Raw genomic sequence first — 19,862 nt, forward strand, 5'->3', positions numbered from 1 at the left:
ACGCCTTAAGTGGCAATGCTGACACAATTCAGTTCCTAACGCTTATGTCAGAGGTGGCCCAGCCCCAGGTCAAGAAATAATACTGATATTAGAACCCAATGGTAAACATAAATATCTTTGGGAAGTAGCGTTCCTCTTCCAATCACAAAATTAATTCCCAAATTATTTTACTCTTTTCCCAGAACCAAACAGAAATAAGTGGAAAATAATTGTGAAAGGCCTAGGGAGTATACAGATCCATTATTACTTAAATATAATGAATAAAAAAAGATTTCTCAAGAGAAATAAGATCACACTCGAGCAACACACGAAACTTCTGCACAAGTGCATCACAACTATGCACTTCTGTTTCAAGGGAAACAAGCATACGTGTGTGCACACACATCACACAGGTGTGCTCGGTCCACACAGTGGCGTGGCTGCTTTCCTCTACAGCTCCAGGAATCGGTCTCCTTCGGCACCACACCTTCTATGTCCTGCCGCTTTTCCGCAATGAACAAGTCGGGAGACGGCGAGGGCTGCGACGCCTATTCTAAGGCAAGTAGCTTATAGAGAGACGGGAAAAAACTAAGCAAGTGATCGAAAAGGAGACTTCTTACATTATACTGTAAACTTTTTAGTACAACACTAGGGAACAAATTAAGTACAGCATTATAAGAAACGCAGGGCACTGCCAGAAAAAGAAAAAAAGAATTTTCTTAATTCTGTTTCTTCCTACGTTAGCCACTCAGGCTATTTCCATCATATTTCTCCAGCACTTACACTGTCATCTCTAGTGGAGTTTCCCCACCCACTCAATCATTTAAAAAACGTTTGGAAAAGAACCAGAAGTATAATCAACCTCGCCAAAAGACATTCAGATTTTTGTCCCCACCCTAATATTTGGCTATTTATGCTTATTTCTCGATCTCTTTCCATTCTTCCACCCTTTCCTTCTTCCCGCACTACAATTACACCCAAGCAATTAAGTTACTTCCTTTCTTCCCCACTCCCTACCCCTCAGATTTGCAACATTAATTTCTTCATTCCCCTCATTCCACCTTCAATTCTTCCCTCAAGATACAGAAAGCCAAGAAATGAAGAAAACTGTCAGTAAGCCTTCAAGATGTAGAATTTAATATGCTGAAGACTTCTTGTGGAGGGGTTTTTCCAAGAAAAACAAAAACTGAGGATTCTCCATCACCTATTTTTTCAGACATTCCTCCCATCGCATCAAAGTCACTTCAACTGTTTTACATAGTTTCTTCTAGATTGAGAAAGGTCAAACAGGGGTGAGGGTGAGCCCGAGGCTCTGCATGCCCGTAAGTTATCTGAATCCGTAACACCAGCCTCAAAAAGGACATCTAACTAGCTGTTGACCAAAAGACAAAATGTGCAAATCATTCTAGACTTGCTTTTTCTGCAGATATTCCCGAGATGAGCCAGCACAGAGACGAGGGAAGACGCCATGCTTCCTAATTCGCCCTGATGTGCTCAGAACCTTTCTAACACGTCAGAGTAATACATGAGACCCTACAAGGTGCTCTCCTAGTACCAGGAAGACAAGCAAAGTGGAGGGGAGATAGAGGCAGGAAGGGGATGACAAGACAACATCCTCATCCAGACTAACACACACAACCCGGTGCAAAGCTGACATTCACGAAATGCTCAAATTTCAAGACAACCGTAGAAGGAATGCCGTAAGACTGTGTGAGCAACTGCAAAAGGAATTATACATTCAGAACTCCTATAGGAGTTCAGCAACCTACGGCAAATGTATTCCAGAGTAGAAGAAATCTGGCATATGAGATGGTAATTAACAGCTTGGCAAAACCACGGAAAAGTTTTAAGAGATTTACTGGTTTTAATGCGGTGGAAAAGAAAAACTTCAAATATGCTTCAGCTTATGGTAAACGTAAAACATATATTTTTAACCTCTATTCCTTTCAGGTTCACGTCAACCCTAAAACAGCAGAAATCCAGCCATATCATAATGGTTTTCAAACTTCTCCAAAGCACTTGGGGCAAATGAATTTAACTGCACAGGTGGGTCTGGGGAGTCTCAGTGTTCCCACTTTTTTTCACACTCAGTTATACGGAGAAGGACTGAACTCTCTGGGGCAGGGACCTCTAATTATCCTAGAAGACAATACTTCCCAAATGCTCCCAGTAAATAGTGACATCAGCAGAACAGCAGAGTGAAAAGCATATGGCTCTAATTCCAGCTCTGAAAGTAACCGTCATTTTGAGCAAGTCATTTACCTTCACTTTATGAAATTTCCTCATCTATGAAATAAAGAGAGGGAGAACTCATTCTCTCTTAAAGAGCCTCATAGTTCTAAAACTGTACATTTAAAAAAATTATTTGGCAAACTGTACGCAACATAAAGTTGAATGAAAATAGACATCAAAACCAAACATACAGTATGGGCCCTACTTTGTGAAATGTATACAAATACACATTTACTGAAGTATTCATTCCACATGCTATGAACATAAGGTACAAGGATAAAAACAAAATATTAACAATGAGGTCTATAAGTGGAAATAAAGCTGGCTTTTATTATTTATGTTTCTCTGTATTGCAAATTGTATTCAACGAACATATAAATTCATCATAAAAAGATCCAATTGCTTGAATCCAAGCTTGATATGTGAAATCACAGCTCCTCGGCCTCCGCGCAACGAGAGTTCTCTAGAAACACCAGCAGTCCGGGCTTCAGTTAGGGGGAAGGGGGAGGGGGGACACCCCTCAACCTTGTTTTTCCACAGCTATTTTTCTCATCTAGTCTGAATCCCCTCCTCCGGGCCCCCTCCTCCCCGCAAAAATCTCCTGGGAGTGACTGAACGCAAGCAACCTCAAACTGGAATTTCTGGGGCTGTGTGGTTTTCTAAAAGCACTGTATTTTCATCTCCCCACCTCCACACACACACACCCAGAACTGGATTTCATACTTATTTTCGAAACATAATCTCACAGCAGTATTTAAACGTCTTTAAAAAAAAGCACAGGCAGGCTCATCGGAAAAACAGAACCATTTGGCACCTCTGGAGGTGATGTCATTGCCAGCCAAGGCTCTGTACTGGCTCTGGAATCCAGCTGTGGCTGGAATCCCTTAGCCCACCCAATGCTATTTAGCAGAAAAACACAGGCCTCCCTGGCCCCAGAAAACCTCAGGGTCACACCTAACTGTGCTCTGCTTGGGAAGCCCTGTACTTGCAACTTTTCAGCTTGAAACTTTTTGTAGAGCACAGCACCAAACACCATCAGGACCATAATTGGAAGACCAAACTTTAGCTGCTGCAAACCTTTATTTATAATCTGGAGGGCCAAACAGGCTAGTTCTGCAGGCCTGTCTGTAGGCAGACCCCGACTGGTGACATCTGTGTCCCAAAAGCCTGATTTTGAGTCACTGATTTGAAGAAAATAACCATCCATACAGCCTAACCCCCAGAGGAAGCAACGACTAGGCTGGGGAGGGGGTGGGCACAGCAGGGGAATGAGATGGGGACGACAAAAGTAAAGTCGATCTCATTCTGTGAGGTGAGGGGAGGAAATAGAAGGCCTGGCTATCCATACAGATAAAATAATGCACAACGATGGTTTCAGACACAAAGTAAATGAATGAATGCTATTATTATGATTTTTCCCCAAACAGTCATTAAAGTGAGTACTAACTCCCTCAGCCTACGTAAGAAGGTCCAATTAATCTGTAACGCACCTGAAGGCACTGAACACTCACCTGCAAATTTTAACAACAGTTCTAAGGGAAACACACAATGAGGAGTTCTGACTAAGACACAGTTGCTCCCTGGGAGAACAGCGGGAGATGACCCTGGCTGCCACCCTCCCTTCGCACCGGAGTCAGTGAAGAATCCCCATCCATTCCCCCCCTGCTCCTGCAGCAGGAGGCTGGGCCCCTCACAAGGGGCCGAGGTGGGCACTCTGGGAGCCCACACTGGAGGGGTCTAGGACATGGGCCTCCACTCAGGTCCCCCGCCTCCCCACACCCCCTCCACCAGGCCCTGCTCACCTGTCCCTTCTCTGTAAGTGCCAGAGTGCAGCTTCCTGCCTCCCATTGCCAGCACCTGACCAATATGGTCCCCTGTGAAGGGAAACCAGAGCCCTCACCTCCCAAGTTCAGTCCAGAGAGCCACACAAGGCCTTACCACTTACTGTCATACTTTCACCACTCGTAACGATGGGACATGATGAGGAAAGCCCAAATATGTTGGTCTGCTTTTACTTACACTCTAAAGGCAAGGCCAAAATTACACCCAGATAGCCAGATGCTTTTTTTTTTTAATCATCAAGACCACAGGAGGAGGAGGGAGGTAGAACTTCTATCTCACAATTCCCAAGACTGTGCCTACTTGATCTTTTACAGAGCCGTGTTACCTTCTCAACCCTCTAAAAATTAATTTTCAATTATCTATTGCTGAGTACGTGTTTTGTGGTCAATCCATAACTGTCTAAGTCACAGAAAGCTCTCCCTATGACCCAAAGCACATCACAAGTCCCCTTTCCTACTGGCCAGCTTTGACAGAACCTCAGGATCTCGGAGAGGACCCAGACTCTGGCATTCTGCCATCTGTTTCCCTCAGTCTCACAGTGAAGAGCTGCAGAGACCCAGTGATCAGCCAGAAGCTCAACCAATGTGTGAGCGACGCTTTTCCCCACCACCCATGATGTTTCAAGTCTTTACTGGGGCGAGGGGCTGAATCCCAAACCTTCCCATGTACAATCATTCCAAATCCAAATGGTTTTTTTTTTTTTTTTGGAGGAAGATCAGCCCTGAGCTAACTACTGCCAATCCTCCTCTCTTCGCTGAGGAAGCCTGCCCTGAGCTAACATCCGTGCCCATCTTCCTCTACTTTATATGTGGGATGCCTACCACAGCATGGAGTGCCAAGCAGTGCCATGTCCACACCCGGGATCCGAACCAGCGAACCCTGGGCCGCCGAGAAGCGGAATGTGCGAACTTAACCGCTGCGCCACCGGGCCAACCCCCAAATGGTTTTATTAGTATACTCCGACTCCTTTCTCTAAGGCCCAGAACTGTGTGCCTACTTAAAAAGCAAATCCCAGTGACCCGGCCCTCCTCACCCCCTCAGCTGCTCACTCCCACGCTCACATCCCAAGCACTGGCTTTCACATTTTTCCAACTGTGACCCAGAGGAAAATACTTACATCCCAACCCAGTTCACAAATACACAGTAAACACACCCAGACTTAATGGAAACAAAGTTTTCAAATGACTACGTGTGACCCACTCCGACCAGCAAAACCCTATGCTTGGGCAACTTGTGCCAAACCCAGACCAGACCCCGAGCCAGCAAGCCTGCTCTGGGCACTGACAGCCTCAGCTGGAAAAGGGTCCTCTCCCCTCCCGAAGGGGAAGCCCTGCACAGGGGCAGAGTGGCAGCAGTGAGGCTGACCCGAGGCACGATTATTGCTAATTGAAAGCTTTTCCCAAAGGGCGAGGCTTCTTTTGTCAATTCACATAAAGGTTCCGTATAGAGAAGAGAGGCCTGACTCTCCTGTTGTTGCTTCAACTTCTAAAGGCCAGTCATGGCCTTCTTAAAGGATTTCCTGAAAACTCCTGCCCTAGACCTATAATCCTACCATTATCCCAATTGCATGCATCCCAGCCTGTTAGCTTCTATCTTTCCAGCTCAATCCCTCTTGAACGCCAACTCCAACAGTTCTTTGACCTTGAGCAGCCTGTGCCCCGACCACCTTCCCACTGCCCTGTCTTCACTACCCTCCCTCAGGGGCTGGGCAGCCGCGGGTCACCATGATACCCTTAACTCCCAGCCATGCTAGCCTCTAGCACATTCACCTGCTCTATTTCCAGCTGACTCTGACCTTACCTCAGACCTGTACCCAGGTAGCCAAATAAAAATACCTACGACACACCTGTCTCAATTTAAATTCACAACTTTAACTGCACTCTTAGAGATCTCCAGAGATCCTAAGACAGTTCCCCAGTCAGCCGCACACCCCCGCTCTCCTGGACATAAATTTCACACCCGTACATAAAGCAAACTAATTACACACCAAAAAAACGTATGATCCTGGAAATTGGCTCTTCTTATGGTCTCAACTGCAATCTAACTACAGCTGTCCTCCAACAGGGAAAACCTGGTATTGTTGAACGAACTCAATGTTATAAATAAACAAAAGTTATTAACCATTCATAAAAAAAAAAATCTGCCCAGTACAAGGCTGACTTCCAACACTACTAAGTTTAAGGGTACTTAACCATTAAAGAGCAGAAGAAAAAGTGTATCTATTCCCAAAATACTTGTTTTCTCTTCTTTAACAAAAATGTTTGGTAATATTCTCTTACTTCTCTTACCAACGTAGTCCATGTGCAACTCTGCCCCACCTCTCAGCACTGTCAGGCATCACAGTTTATTGTCCAAATATAATCTGTTCAACCATGCAAACACCTGTGCAATCAGGCGTGTTCAATTTCCAAGGGACAAGTCTAATGACATGGCCGCAGTGATAAGCTCTGGTGCCCTGCTGGTGGGCCTTTTGCTGAAAGAAACAGCTTTTCCCATAATTATCTCTATGTTAAATCAAAATGTCTAATAAGTGCTTTCATGTAATTCAACAGAAAAACAAAACACACGCATTATGGAGCTGCTGTTATTCTAACCCAGGGCACTAATGGTGACACTAATGCACATAAGAAACCCCAGAGTAAAATGAAGTGTCTCTTGGAATTCAAGGGCCAGCAGAACTGAAGCTAAGGAAGCATATCTGCCTAAGCAGGCAATAAAAGGTCAAGGCCAGAACTCCATGTGCTCCAAGAAGGGCACCAGGGGAAATCACCGCAGGATAGAAATCATGGGGTATTGCTATCACTGTAAAACTCAGTTCCTCCTGGAGGAGGGGAACACACGACTAACACAGTTGAGAAATCCAGATTGACATCACATATGCCAGCAAAGAGGCAGATTACATTCCAGAACATGCAAAGGCTACGAAGCCCTTCAGAGCAAAATCATAATTATCTTGGAGGAACCTCAGGTAGAAGACAGGAACACCACCTGGACCTGCAGATATGGTCAAGGCCGTGACCCAGCCTACCAGCCTCAGTCACCCAGACTGCCAAGACAAAAAAAAGGTGCACAGCGCAAACCACACCAATATGTTCATGCTAACGTGGCAGTTCCTACCTTCACTCACTCAGGCTCCTTCTCAGCATCCTGACTTTCAAACACCCTACCCAACACTTTCTATTACCTCGTTCTAAGACTGCCAAGATATCAGCTTCTCCTCCTCCACCATTCAGCCACTCAACATTTAGGGAATGGCCACTATGTACCCAGCACTGTGCTAGGACATCATAACCCTAGTAAGGGACACAGGGAGGAAGCCAATGAAGACAATTCACTCTGAGAAATACCTACATAAAACAATGTGCAAAAAGGCATAAGAGCAGAGAAGGAAGTGAGGTAAAACCAGAGCCATCTCTGAAGGATGAAGGAAGCAAAGAAAGGAGTCACAGAACCCCAAGAAGGTGCAAAGGCATCAAGACACCACTACAAGTTGCTCCTTTCAACTTTCAACCTTTGATCAAAAATCACAAAGTTTAGGCCCAAGAACTCACAAGTTAATAAGATGCAAACGTAAATCAATTTCCCTACTAACATGGTAGCTATTTTTTAAGATTTTATTTTTCCTTTTTCTCCCCAAAGCGCCCCCGGTATGCTAGTTGTATATTTTAGTTGTGGGTCCTTCTAGCTGTGGCATGTGGGACACTGCCTCAGCGTGGCCTGACGAGCAGTGCCAAGTCCCCACCCCGCATCCGAACCTGCCAAACCCTGGACCGCCAAAGCAGAGTACGTGAACTTAACCACTCGGCCACGGGGCCGGCCTCCATGGTAGCTATTTGAGAGATACTGGACCTCGAGATTTCCCCTTTTTAAGGTTATTTAAAAATTCCATTTATCCACTGTATTTCAGTTTTCATTGTACAAAGCGAATCAACACTTGACTCTGCTGCTAAGTGTGCGCCTACGTGTGTCACTCACACTGCATCCTCCGCTACTCAGTATAATTAGGGGAGGCACACCAGGACCAATCTCCATCCCAGTCAAAACCTGGGTGGGTATCTCTCTCCTTCCTTTGCTTCTCTCCCACCCCAGGTCAAGGTAGTTCATGTACCACTCTGATCGTGGCTAAGACGACAGTAGGTAACAGTTTAAGATGTGATCTCTTCTAAGTCGGGACAGAGGATGAAGGCAGGAGGCAGCTGAAAAATAGAATCCAGTGTAAGGTCAACTTGCGTTATTTGGCTTAGGGCTGGTGAGCAGACAGGTGGATAACCCTCTTCCTCCACCTGCAGAATAGAGAATAAAAACTCGCCTAGTTACCAGTGAGGTGTTTTGTAAAGAAAAAATCTCAGGAAGACAGAAACAGTTTCTAATTGATTAGATTTGGTCCATGCCCTATCTTAGCTAGATGGGGGTTCTTCCACCTCTGCACTAACAGCATTTTGGTCAGACAGGTCTCTCTGGTGAGGAGCTGTCCTCTGCATTGTACGATGGTCAGCAGCATCCCTGGCCTCCACGCACTAGATGCCAGTAGCTCACCCTCAAGTCGTGGCAATCAAAACTGTCTCCAGACATTGCAGTGTACCCCAAGAGACAAAGATCAGCCACCCGCCCCCACCCCAGTTGAGAAGCACTGTGCCAGGTGATGAGCATCAAGCTATTTATTAAATATACAATAAAGAAGAAACTGATGCTGATGAACTGGGCAAAATTCTAGGAAAAAGATTATGTCTTAACCAGCTATTGTCTGCATTTTAATGAAATCTAACAGATATCCCCAACAGAAGAGAATCACCAAAATTAAGGCCAAGGAAGTCACGCAAAGTCTGGAGCATTTAAGCAACAATAAGTACAGCACACAGATGCTCAGGTTTGGCGGAAGCTGCAAGTGAAAAAGAAGAGCCTAGTTAAAAGGTTAAAACTAAATCAAACCAAGTCTATCTTCACATACGCAAGCCCATTCCACCTCCAAAAAAATATCTTCAACAGATTTTAATTCTACAAAATGAACATCTGAAAGAGTAACTATTTTGAAATACTTAGAAACACAGAGACCAGACTCCAAATCCCAGCCGGCTCCAACCATTTTCTAGCTCCATGACCCTGACCTCTCTAAGCCGGTTCCCTCCGCAGAGGGGACGACGTAACCAACACAAGGACGTCAGAGGGTGCCCACACTGGAAGTACTAGTGAGAGGCAACTACCAGTAGTTTCTCATACATATTTTATAAACGTATTTCTAATACAAGATGGAACCCACTGCCCAAGTGAATTAAAAAAACACACTTCTAGTAACTTAACTGAAACAACCCGTTCCTGTAAAAATACCCGCCTTAGATGCCAAGATTTACCTGCACTCTTAAGTCAGCAGAAGAATGAATTACCATCCAAACCCATGGTTACAATAAAAGCAAAAGAAAAATGCTGCCCTTTTTTTTTTCTTTAAGACCACGTTATCCACTACTTGTGCTAACTCCAAATATTTACCCAGATTTTTATCCAAATCAACCAAAACACCATTTAAAGCGGCTGAGTTTAAAAATTACCATCTAAATTTCCTACAAAGCCTAACAATCGAGTAGGAAAGAAGAGCATTTTCTCACACATACCAGAGCCAGTTTGCAGTTGCTGTTTTTGCCTCACAGAAGTTGTTTTCTAGCCACAAGCTACTACAAATTGTTCAGACCTTTTGGCAGCAACACAGGAAACTGCCCTTTTCACCCGTTCTCCCACAAAAATGTAGTCAATTTCTAGGCAGGCCCATCTCTCAAGGCTACTTGCTTCACGGAGCCAAATGCACACAATTTTTCATTTAGCCATATGAAAGAGCCCCAAATAGTTTGCATTTTTGTGAAGAAAACTGAAAGCAAGTCACCAAAGACCTGTGGGCAAAGCTCTGCATTAAATCAGCTCCACCACACTTGACGCCAGCATTTGAAATTTATAGGGCATTTGGCATCAGAGCTGTTTCTGTTTTATCCAAATCGTCCAGGATGCAATAGGCAACACGTGAAGCCACTTCCTGCGGCTTCATTGTCCCTGGCTTCCCTCTGTTCTCAACCTGTCAGGTTTTAAATAAGTAGTCAAAATAGGTACCGCTGCCTTTTGATTTAAAAAAAACCCTCAAATCTTCCCTTTGAATCTGGGGTTTTCCCACAATCTTAAGGATCACACAAAGGTATTTCAGTAACCCACAAAGATGACGTTCCTCTCAGCTTTTCAAATTGAAGCATAAAAAAATCAATCTATAGTCTCTCCTTCAATTACTTAAGTAGAGGTGAGGGGAGGAGGGGGTAAATTACTCAACAGCTGTAACATTTAATTTCTAAAAATAAAGCCGAAATTGCCTTTTGAATGCAAAATTAAAGAAGAAACTTGAAAACCAGGAATTCCTTTCTGTCTCATTTGGCTTAAAATTTCAGACAGGTCATTTATTTTAAATAAATAAAGAAAGAAAGAAAGAAGCCCAAATGGTAGAAAGGCATCTGCAGTTACTCACAAAATGAAGCTGGACACTGCCCTGCCCTGGGACGCAAAGGCCAAAATTCAATCCGGCAGACCAAGCTCCCAATTCACAGACTGAGAAAGAAAACGAGCCCTGTATTTTCCAGGGAGCATCTTCTGTCTCCAAAACTGACTTGCAACCTCAAACAAGTTCCAGTAGTGACGCAAAGGCCACCTCTCCAAAGGGTACAGTATCAGAAACTGTCCAAAAACCACACAGGCAATGGACAAGCAAAGGAACCGCAATTCAACTACACACACCATTCCTTTGATTTAATAGAAGTAATCCAAAGAACAGAGTCCAATATCAACACTAACTTAAAATATGTTCAAGTTCAGAAGTCCTTTTCGAAGGTACACTAAGTTATTCCAGCAAAATAAATCCTATAGATTATACTGGGAAGAAATCTGGAAGGGAAACTAAAGAATCCAAATTAAAAATTCAAAGGAAAATTCTTACATGTCTAGTAGGTAAGAGGCCTCGCTTGCCTGGATCTAAGCACAAAAGGCACAGCCTGTTATTTTAGGTAATCTTTCCAATTTAAATAGATAACACGCACATGGAGCAAGCGCTAACTGCAGACAAGCTTTCATTTGCTGCTGCCTTAACTGACAATAATGCAGACCATCTTTCATCTCCATAAACAAAACAGAATATCAAAGAGCCATCACATGGTTGTTTACCACTTAGCATCTTCAAAGTCCATCTAATTGTTAACATTTATGAGAAAGTGTCTACGGAAGGAGCAGAAGAAAGGGCCTCCTCGCTGGAGATCTGTTTCCTCCGCGGGTCTGAGGTGGCCTGTGGGCTGTTCAAGGCCAGCATGAAACAGCCTGCCGGACAATCACCAGAGAAACAGAACAAGCATTTCTTGAGTTCACTGTCCACATCTTCACACGATTTATTTTCGAGTAAGTAAACAACAACAGAAGAGCAACTGCCCCAAGGTTATCCAGAGGTCTGGCACGAGCAGTGGAAGCGCTCAAGTTCACTGTTCAAACACATGGCTTTTCTGGCCCACCTCAGAAAGTTCCGCCTGGGAAAGTTTACTTCAGATACGAGGTAGATGAAAACTAAGGGATCTCCTTACCACTGTCACATTTTTTAAATTTCTCATGCCATTAGAAAACCCATCGCAAAATATAATTGGACTTTTCTAAACAGCAAAAAGAGATGAAGGAAGCAGACTCGGTCAGCGGCCGTCCCACGGCCCTCTGTGCAGCGCGGACGTGCCGTGCAGTCGTGGTATTACAGAGCGCACGGCCAACGCCGGGGCCGGGGGACAGCACACGAGTCCCAGACGGACTGACTCCCAAGAGGTTAAGTTAGCATCTGGATTTACTCACCGTCAGTTGAGGGTGTGTTGTTTGCTTGCTGGTGTGTTTCTGTGCTTTAGGATCTCTCCGTGGTTTACTTTATATATGGGAAAAGCGCTAAAGGCCCTTCATGCGTCCAAATGAAAAACTCGACACATTTGGCTTCAATCAAGCCAGCGTTTCTTGAAGACAGATTCCAGCTATGAATCCTCCACATTTGTGTGCTGGAAAGGGTGAAAAGGGCAGTTTTCTGTGTTGCTGCCAATGGGCTGAACAATTCTCAGTAGCCTGTGCTACAGAACAATTTCTCTAAGAAGAAAACTCAACTTCCAAGCCGGCTTGGCAGACTTGTCTGAAATAATGTGATTTTTCTCCATAATACTCTTATTTTCTGTTACACCTTTTCCAGTAAAATCCTTCCCTGGAATTTTATAATCATGTTTCTAAATGATCTTGCTAGTGAAAATAATGCTTAACAGGTTAACTGAAAACCAATCTAACTTTTGCACACATCTAACTTTTGAGCACTAAAATCCTTTCTAGTCTTCTCCATCCACAATATAGTACTAATTTTGTTCAGGTATTCATTTCTGGAAAGTTCTCTCTGAATTCGTCCTGCAAACATTGATTAAACACTTTATAAGGAAACACAACACATACACACACCCCAACCCCCCACCAGGCTGCTTGCTCACTGTGGAGAACGCCAAAATGAACGAGAAAAGCTCACAGCCCCTGAGAAATCAATCTAGTAATGGAGAGAGAGAAAGGGCAGAATCCTGAGGGGGGGTGTCAGAGAATCTGTGTGTGTTTTTTGTAAATTCACGGATGATTCTTGTGCATACTAAGTTTTATAAGAACTAAGGTTTAAGAACTGTATTCATACACACAGAGACACCGCCCCAGCCCAGAAAGGGAATAAGTTAGTAGGTCATTATTTACTTAAAAAAAACCTCACCACTGAATCACTCAAATTAGACAGCCACCATAGTTACATCTAAAATATCACTCATTTGGGCTGGCCCAGTGGCATAGCGGTTAAGTTCACACGTTCTGCTTCTCGGTGGCCCAGGGTTCGCCGGTTCAGATCCCAGGTGTGGACATGGCACTGCTTAGCACGCCATGCTGCGGTAGGCATCCCACTTATAAAGTAGAGGAAGATGGGCAGGATGTTAGCTCAGGACCAGTCTTCCTCAGCAAAAAGAGGAGGATTGGCAGTAGTTAGCTCAGGGCTAATCTTCCTCAAAAAAAAAAAGAAAACATCCCTCGTTCTGCTACATAAATGAAGTGTACCTAGACGTCAAATTGTCTGAAAAAACTATAAAACTATTATAAAAAATGAGAAAGGTAAATCCCAACTACTGCCACTTAATTAGAATAAAACTCCTGCTGCCTATTATTTCAGAAAGTAATTAGAATAATTAAGTGAAAATATATATGAATAGGTTTTGCAAAGAGCTTTAAAAATTTAACATTATAGCACTGGTCAAGGAGCAGCTCTGGTTTTATTATCCCCAGTTAATAAGACCCTGTCGGGAACAAAACAGGCAATGAATTAACATTGGCTGGATTTTAAAAACCAATTTTTAGGCTTCCAGATGAGTAGCAAATATTTGCCAAGCTTGCATACCTCTCAGTGGTTGCAGGTGGTGACATTATTTTGCGTAGTTTCAGTATTGCTTTCATATTTTATGTAAATATTATCACCACGTTCATAGTCTTTTGCATTTTTAGTTCAAGATTAAGTTTTTCAGATTTATCTATGCTCATATATGTAGCTCTATGTAGTTCATATATGTAGGTCATTCTTTTTAACTCCTATATAGTACTCCATCATAAAATAAAATAAACTTTCCTTTTCCCAACTGAAGGATAGCTTTCCACTATTTTGCTATTAGAAACATCTCAGTGAGCACTTCTTCCACGTCTCTGCCCAGAGGGACAGGCATCTCCAGGGCACACACCTACTGGAAAGCTGGCTAGTGTGGGACAGTCAATTTTACTTGATATTGCCAAAATGTTCTCCAGGGTGGTTGTACCAATTTATATTCTGTAAATGATGATAACATTTTCTCTACATCTTCCCCACATTTGATGTCTTTAGACTGATATTATGATGGATATGGAAAAATCTCTGTTTAAACTTGAATTTCCTAACTATTAGTGAGATTCATATGCTTACTGGCCATTTGGGTTTTCAGTTCTGTGAATTGCCTACAGTTATCCTTGATTTTTCTGTTAGGTTGTCTTTCTTTTTCTTATTGATTTATTGGAGTTGTTCATATAATCTAAATTTTAATCCTTGTAAGATACAGGCTATTTTCAGTAATTCTCCCTGAAAGTCCAGTCACAATGGTTGGAACAGACCAAAGTCACTTTTCTTGTATGACTACCAGGATGGGAGTAGGTGGTCCACGGCTGACACATTTAGTCAAGAATGTCATCGGGGCCAGCCCATGGCCGAGTGGCTAAGTTCGCATGCTCCGCTTTGGCAGCCCAGGGTTTCCCCGGTTCAGATCCTGGGCGCAGACATGGCACCACTCGTCAGGCCATGCTGAGGTGGCATCCCACATAGCACAACTAGAAGGACCCACAACTAAAAATATACAACTATGTACCAGGGGGCTTTGGGGAGAAAAAGGAAAAATAAAATCTTTAAAAAAAAAGAAGAACGTCATCAAGGAACTAGGCTTCTATGCCCTTGCTCTGCCGTCTTTAACACACAGCTTCAACCTCTTCACTGCAAGACAGCTGCTGCAGCTCTAGACACTATGTCCACATTCCAGGCAGGAGGGGAAAAAAAAGACCAGACCCCATATTCAGAGAGTAAAGCTTTCACAGAAATTCTTAGCTTACATTTATTTCATTGCCCACAACTGATGATCCTTAAAGGACATCAAAGGAGTCATTGCCCACAACTGATGATCCTTAAAGGACATCAAAGGAGACAGCCATTTTTAAATGGGTACAAAATTAGGGCTGTGTTAGTAAAGAATGGGCTCGGTAGGCAACTAGCAATGTCTCTCAAACATGCATTACCAACATATTCCACCAATTTGAGCCTTGTCTTTCCACTGTAGTATATTTTCCTGTATGCAAGTTTATTTTAACGGAGGCAAATTTCTCAATCTTTTCATTATTTGTTTTCTATGTTCCCAACTTCCCAAGAATGCTTATATTTTCTCCTAAAAATTTTACAGATTGGCTTCCTGCCTTCAAGTCTATCTATAATGCATTATAATGAATTTCTGAGTATGGTATAGAGATAGGGAATGAAATCTTATGTTCTTTCCCATATGGACACTCAGCGGATGTACCAGCCCAGCTTCTTTAACGGCTCACCTTTTCCTAGTGATTTAAACCACCACCTCTATAACATGACAAGTTTCCTCATATTGACTCATATCGAGTTTCTGGGCTTAAACTGGCTTACATCAATTCACTAGCCTAATTATCTATTCTTGCCAAATAGTTTTAACAGCTTAGATACGTGTGGTAGGGAAAGTCTTCCCAACTCGTTCTTCAAAATTATTTTGGCTATTCTTGAACACATGCTCATTTCCACATGAATTTTAGGATCAACTGTTCCATAAAAACCCTTCTTAGATTTTGAGTGGATTTTCACCAAAATTATAGATGTATTTGGGAAAAACTTGTATCTTTACAATATCAAGCATTTATATCCATGGACAATGACAGCTCTCCATTTATTCAGCTCTTCCTTTACATCCTTCAATGTTCCCTAATTTATCCATAAAGGTTTTATATATTTTGCTAGATCTGTCCCTAGGAAACAGAATTTTTGTATTATTAGGAACTAGAAATAAGGTCTTCTTAACATGGCATTTTTTAATTGGTTATCCCATGATTCACTTGGGTTTTACACACAGAATATATAAACTGCAAAAAAGTTTTCACTTCTCCTTTCCAATATTTATGCTCATTTCTTTTCTTGTCATATTGTACTGACAAATTTCAAGAACCACATAAACTACTAAAATAATTTATTTTGACCTTAAGAATATTATGCTATTATCATACTGTTAAGTATGTTAGATATTATTTTGAAAAATGCCAATTAGGATATTAGAGAATTATATTGTATTTCTAATTTAGTTAGCATTTTCATGAATATTGGAATTTCATAAAATGCCTTATCTAGCAAAACAATTATAAGTTTTCCTTTCAGTTGGCAATATGATAAAATCCATTAAAGAAATATGAAATGGTATATTATTCCTATATTCTTGAAATGAATTCTACTTGGTTATAGTAGACTTTTTTTTTTGTTTTATTGGGTTCTTACATATATTTATGAGTGACATTAGCCTATAATTTTCTTTTTTTCCCCACTATTCTGGTCAGTACTTGTTATCAGGGTTATGTTGGCCTTGAAATTTAAAGGAGAACGCTTCAGTATAGTTCTGTTTTCTGGAACAGTAAGGGAGCTTTCTGTTCCATAGTAGTATGAAAACAGTTTCCCACAGTCCAGGCCCAGAAACTCATGTTTTTCAATCTGTCCTATGATTATTAATTTCCAAGATTTTCTATTTCTTCTGGAGGAAAACATTTATATTTCCATAGGAATATTTCTATTTTGTTGGCTATCACTACAAGGGGTGCATCTTTATAATGTCTTCTAGTCTAAGGTTGTAACTTTTTTCCTCATTCTTTTTTTTCCTAGCTAAAATAAAGTTTTCTCCTTTATTGAGTGACTTCCCATACTTCCCCACTCACAGAATTACCTTAGATATCATTTCCATTTTTTTTCCTTCTCTGGCTTTTGTTCGCATCATTAACTCCCTCTTCCTTATTTACTGGGGCTTATTCTTGGTTCTCTTTCTGTTGTCTTAAATGTAATGCTTCATTCATTTCAACTTTTTCCATCTAATATGGCAGTAATTTAAAACCATGAATGTCTGGATACAGCTTTTCTTAGCCTCTTCAAGTTGTGCTATGTAGTGGTCGCCTTCTTACTCTGTTCTAATCTGTAATTCTAGCTGTTACATTCTCCTTGACCCAAAGTGGTTTCCTCTCCTCTACTGCTTACGCACATTCCAAGACGCTCCCAACATGGGCGTTTCCCACAGTTGAACGAAATGACAGCAAAAAGACCCGTGAATTGACTTTCCTTGATCACTATCTATAGTATGTTTGGTGAGAGATGCCAAGCAACAACTTAGGCTCGCTCTTCACACAGAGTTAACCAGCCCATTGCTGAGGATTAGCCTCATACTGGCTGTGCTGCTCCTGCTCTCAAGACAGTTCTCAGCTCACTCTGACCCCTCCCTTCCTCACTGCCTCCCATCATTTAGTGAGTGCTGTGATCCTGCCACGGAAGCAGCTCACCCCGGAGAGCATCATTTCAGCAAGCCTCGTCTCAAGACTGAGGACTTCCTATGTCACCTACTGGTGGCTCTAACTATCTGTCAGAAGGTACAACCAACAGGATTGAATGAAAAACATTAAAAACCCTGCACAGACTCAAAGAATGCATTCCAATACTATCCCAAGCAAAACCCTGGCCAAAAACACCAAACTGATACAAAACAGAAAATTCAATCAGGAAAGCAAGGAAGGTATACATCCGAATACAAGGCAACTTTTTTTTCTTAAAAAATCCTCAGGAAAGAGGGAATCCTCTTTAAAAATGGTAATAATAGGGGCTGGCCCGGTGGCCGAGTGGTTAAGTTCGTGCGCTCCGCTGCAGGCAGCCCAGTGTTTCGTTGGTTCGAATCCTGGGCGCGGACATGGCACTGCTCATCAGACCACGCTGAGGCAGCGTCCCACATGCCACAACTAGAAGGACCCACAATGAAGAATATACAACTATGTACTGGGGGGCTTTGGGGAGAAAAAGGAAAAAATAAAATCATTTAAAAAAAAGGTAATAATAACAATAGTAGTAAGAGCATCAGCTAACTCTTCTTGAATGCTTCCCAGGCACCAGGCATTCTGCTAACAGTTTCTGCATAATCTATCTAGTTTAATCCTCACAAACCCCATGAAGTAAGTAATATTCTTGTCTCCACTTCATAGATGATGAAACTAAGGCACAGAGCTGCTAAGCGACAACCCAGGTATTCTGGCTCCAATAGTGATCCTAATTACTATACTATATACTACCCAATACTACACGCTTTATACCATCTCCTACAGATATTTCTTCATCAGCTTTATATTCAAACCTTCATAAAGTCACTCATCAAAGGGAACAATCTCTGAATTGCTTTACTTTGCACAATAAATTACTAATACGATTGAGTTCAAATCCGGGCTCAACCAATTAGCTTCTGTGCAAGTGATTTAGTCCCCTTTCCTCAATGTCCTCAGCTGCAAAATGAAAATTACCGATGGCATCGATCTCCTAAATTGAGTGTCGGGTTAAAAATGAATGAAAACATTCTAGTTCTATTACAGCACCTGGTACATGTAAGCCATCATGTTAGCTGTCATTGTAAGAACAGAGTAATCAGCATTATCATCCATTGTTCCTAGGGGGTATTTCCTTCCAATTATAAATAACATCATCATATACAAGCCTTTTAAAAATTGAATTCTATAAGATCAATCTCTTGTGGATATCACAGATATTAAGTAATCAAATATGTCTCTGGATAAAATTCTTGTGCCATCATCATACTTTCCAAGAAGACAGGAATTTCTGTCTGTTTTGTAAATCATTCTATTTCCATTGCCTACCACATTGCTTGGCACCAATTCATTTTTGTTGAATAAATTAGTTAAAAGTACGTCGTCAAACAATTTAGAAAGAAATGAATATGTTATGTCGTTATGTCCTGGAAAACTATGTCAAATAAAAAGTTTTACACAAAAACTTTCATAAAATGAAAGAACGGCAAAAGCAATTCTTCTATATTAATAAATGATATACTGCTATTTAATACATACAGTAATTACTAAGTGGTAAATCAAAAACTTAAACGATTTTATTATTTCATCTACTACTCTAAAAGTTTACATAATCACGATGACCTAAATCATTTGAAGGACGTCAACTGCCTTACTGTGCCTTTCCTTTCCTGTCGTCCTTCACCTTCCCTCCAAAATTAGTTCCATCTAATCTTTAGCGAGCCAAAGATTTCAGTGCATACAAACATAAACTTCCCTTCCCTGAAGAGAACTCTGTCTACAGGAGTATTTAACTTTCTTTTCATATCAAATAAATAAACTTTTTAAAAACAAACCTTGGAGAAGCCTGCCAGTTTATAAGTGGCAGTCAGTCCTTATCATTTCACTCATTCAGCATCTATTTATTGAACACTCCCTGTGAGTCAGGCATTGGGCTAAACTCTGAGAAAAGAGGAGGGAGGTAAGACCCAGCCCGTGTTCTCAAAGCACTCCCAGTCCCTGTTAGAGAGAGAACTAAACATCATAAAGCAGTATGACAGGTCCACCACCAAGGCAGAATCACAGAGGAAGGAGAGACCAACGGCTCCAGGGCGAGGGCAGTACAAGCGAACATCGCTGGATGACCACCCTTCTCCCTGAACTTGGAAGGTCAGTGGAAGTTTGACAGGCGAGGAAAAGGCAAAACAGGCAGAGGGAGTAACAGACAGAAAAGCCCAAGTCATGAACAATGTGGCACGTTCATGAGGACACTGAGCAATCTGTAATTTGGTATCACAAAGAGCAGGGTTTATGGTGGAGAGTGTTGGGAAATGAGGGTGCAGAGCTGCCGGGAAGGAGGGGTGCTCATTAAAAAGAGACTTATATCCTTGCTGAGGAGGCGAAGGCAGGACTAAACCTACCCTGCTCAAGAAGTTCCCATTTCTGTCACAGAAGGGCATGTGACAGATGGTGAATAGGCAGGACCACAAGCCAAAGCGCGCACGTCAACCATGAGAGGCAATCACCAGCACATGCAAGTTATTTATGCTTTAACTGTCAAGTTCCCCAACTAGACAGAGAGGTCCCTGAGGGCAGAACCACACGTATGACTGAAGCTTCTATCCCAAAGGTCTACAGCC

At 42.1% G+C, this 19,862-nt stretch overlaps 1 protein-coding gene and 1 pseudogene across 34 annotated transcripts in view; one reads left to right on the forward strand and one right to left on the reverse strand.

Annotated features, from left to right (window-relative positions):
* Positions 1–19,862, reverse strand: part of EPB41L2 (erythrocyte membrane protein band 4.1 like 2) — a 221,763-nt gene that overhangs the window by 164,246 nt on the left and 37,655 nt on the right. For 5 of the 34 annotated variants that reach the window (XM_070496529.1, XM_070496527.1, XM_070496510.1 and 2 more), the window contains exon 1: positions 11,902–12,095. The exons of 17 other annotated variants lie outside the window; for them this stretch is intronic. The gene's annotated coding sequence lies outside the window, so the exon portion shown is untranslated. Of the gene's footprint in view, positions 1–9,659; positions 9,820–10,549; positions 10,572–11,014; positions 11,047–11,238; positions 11,477–11,901; positions 12,107–19,862 lie in introns of those variants that run through there. 12 more of the 34 variants (XM_070496528.1, XM_070496526.1, XM_070496504.1 and 9 more) reach the window with 9 other exon arrangements.
* Positions 5,380–5,556, forward strand: LOC139041939 (U4 spliceosomal RNA; annotated as a pseudogene).

Source organism: Equus asinus, chromosome 24, assembly GCF_041296235.1.
Source record: "Equus asinus isolate D_3611 breed Donkey chromosome 24, EquAss-T2T_v2, whole genome shotgun sequence".
Taxonomy (NCBI): Eukaryota; Metazoa; Chordata; class Mammalia; order Perissodactyla; family Equidae; genus Equus; species Equus asinus.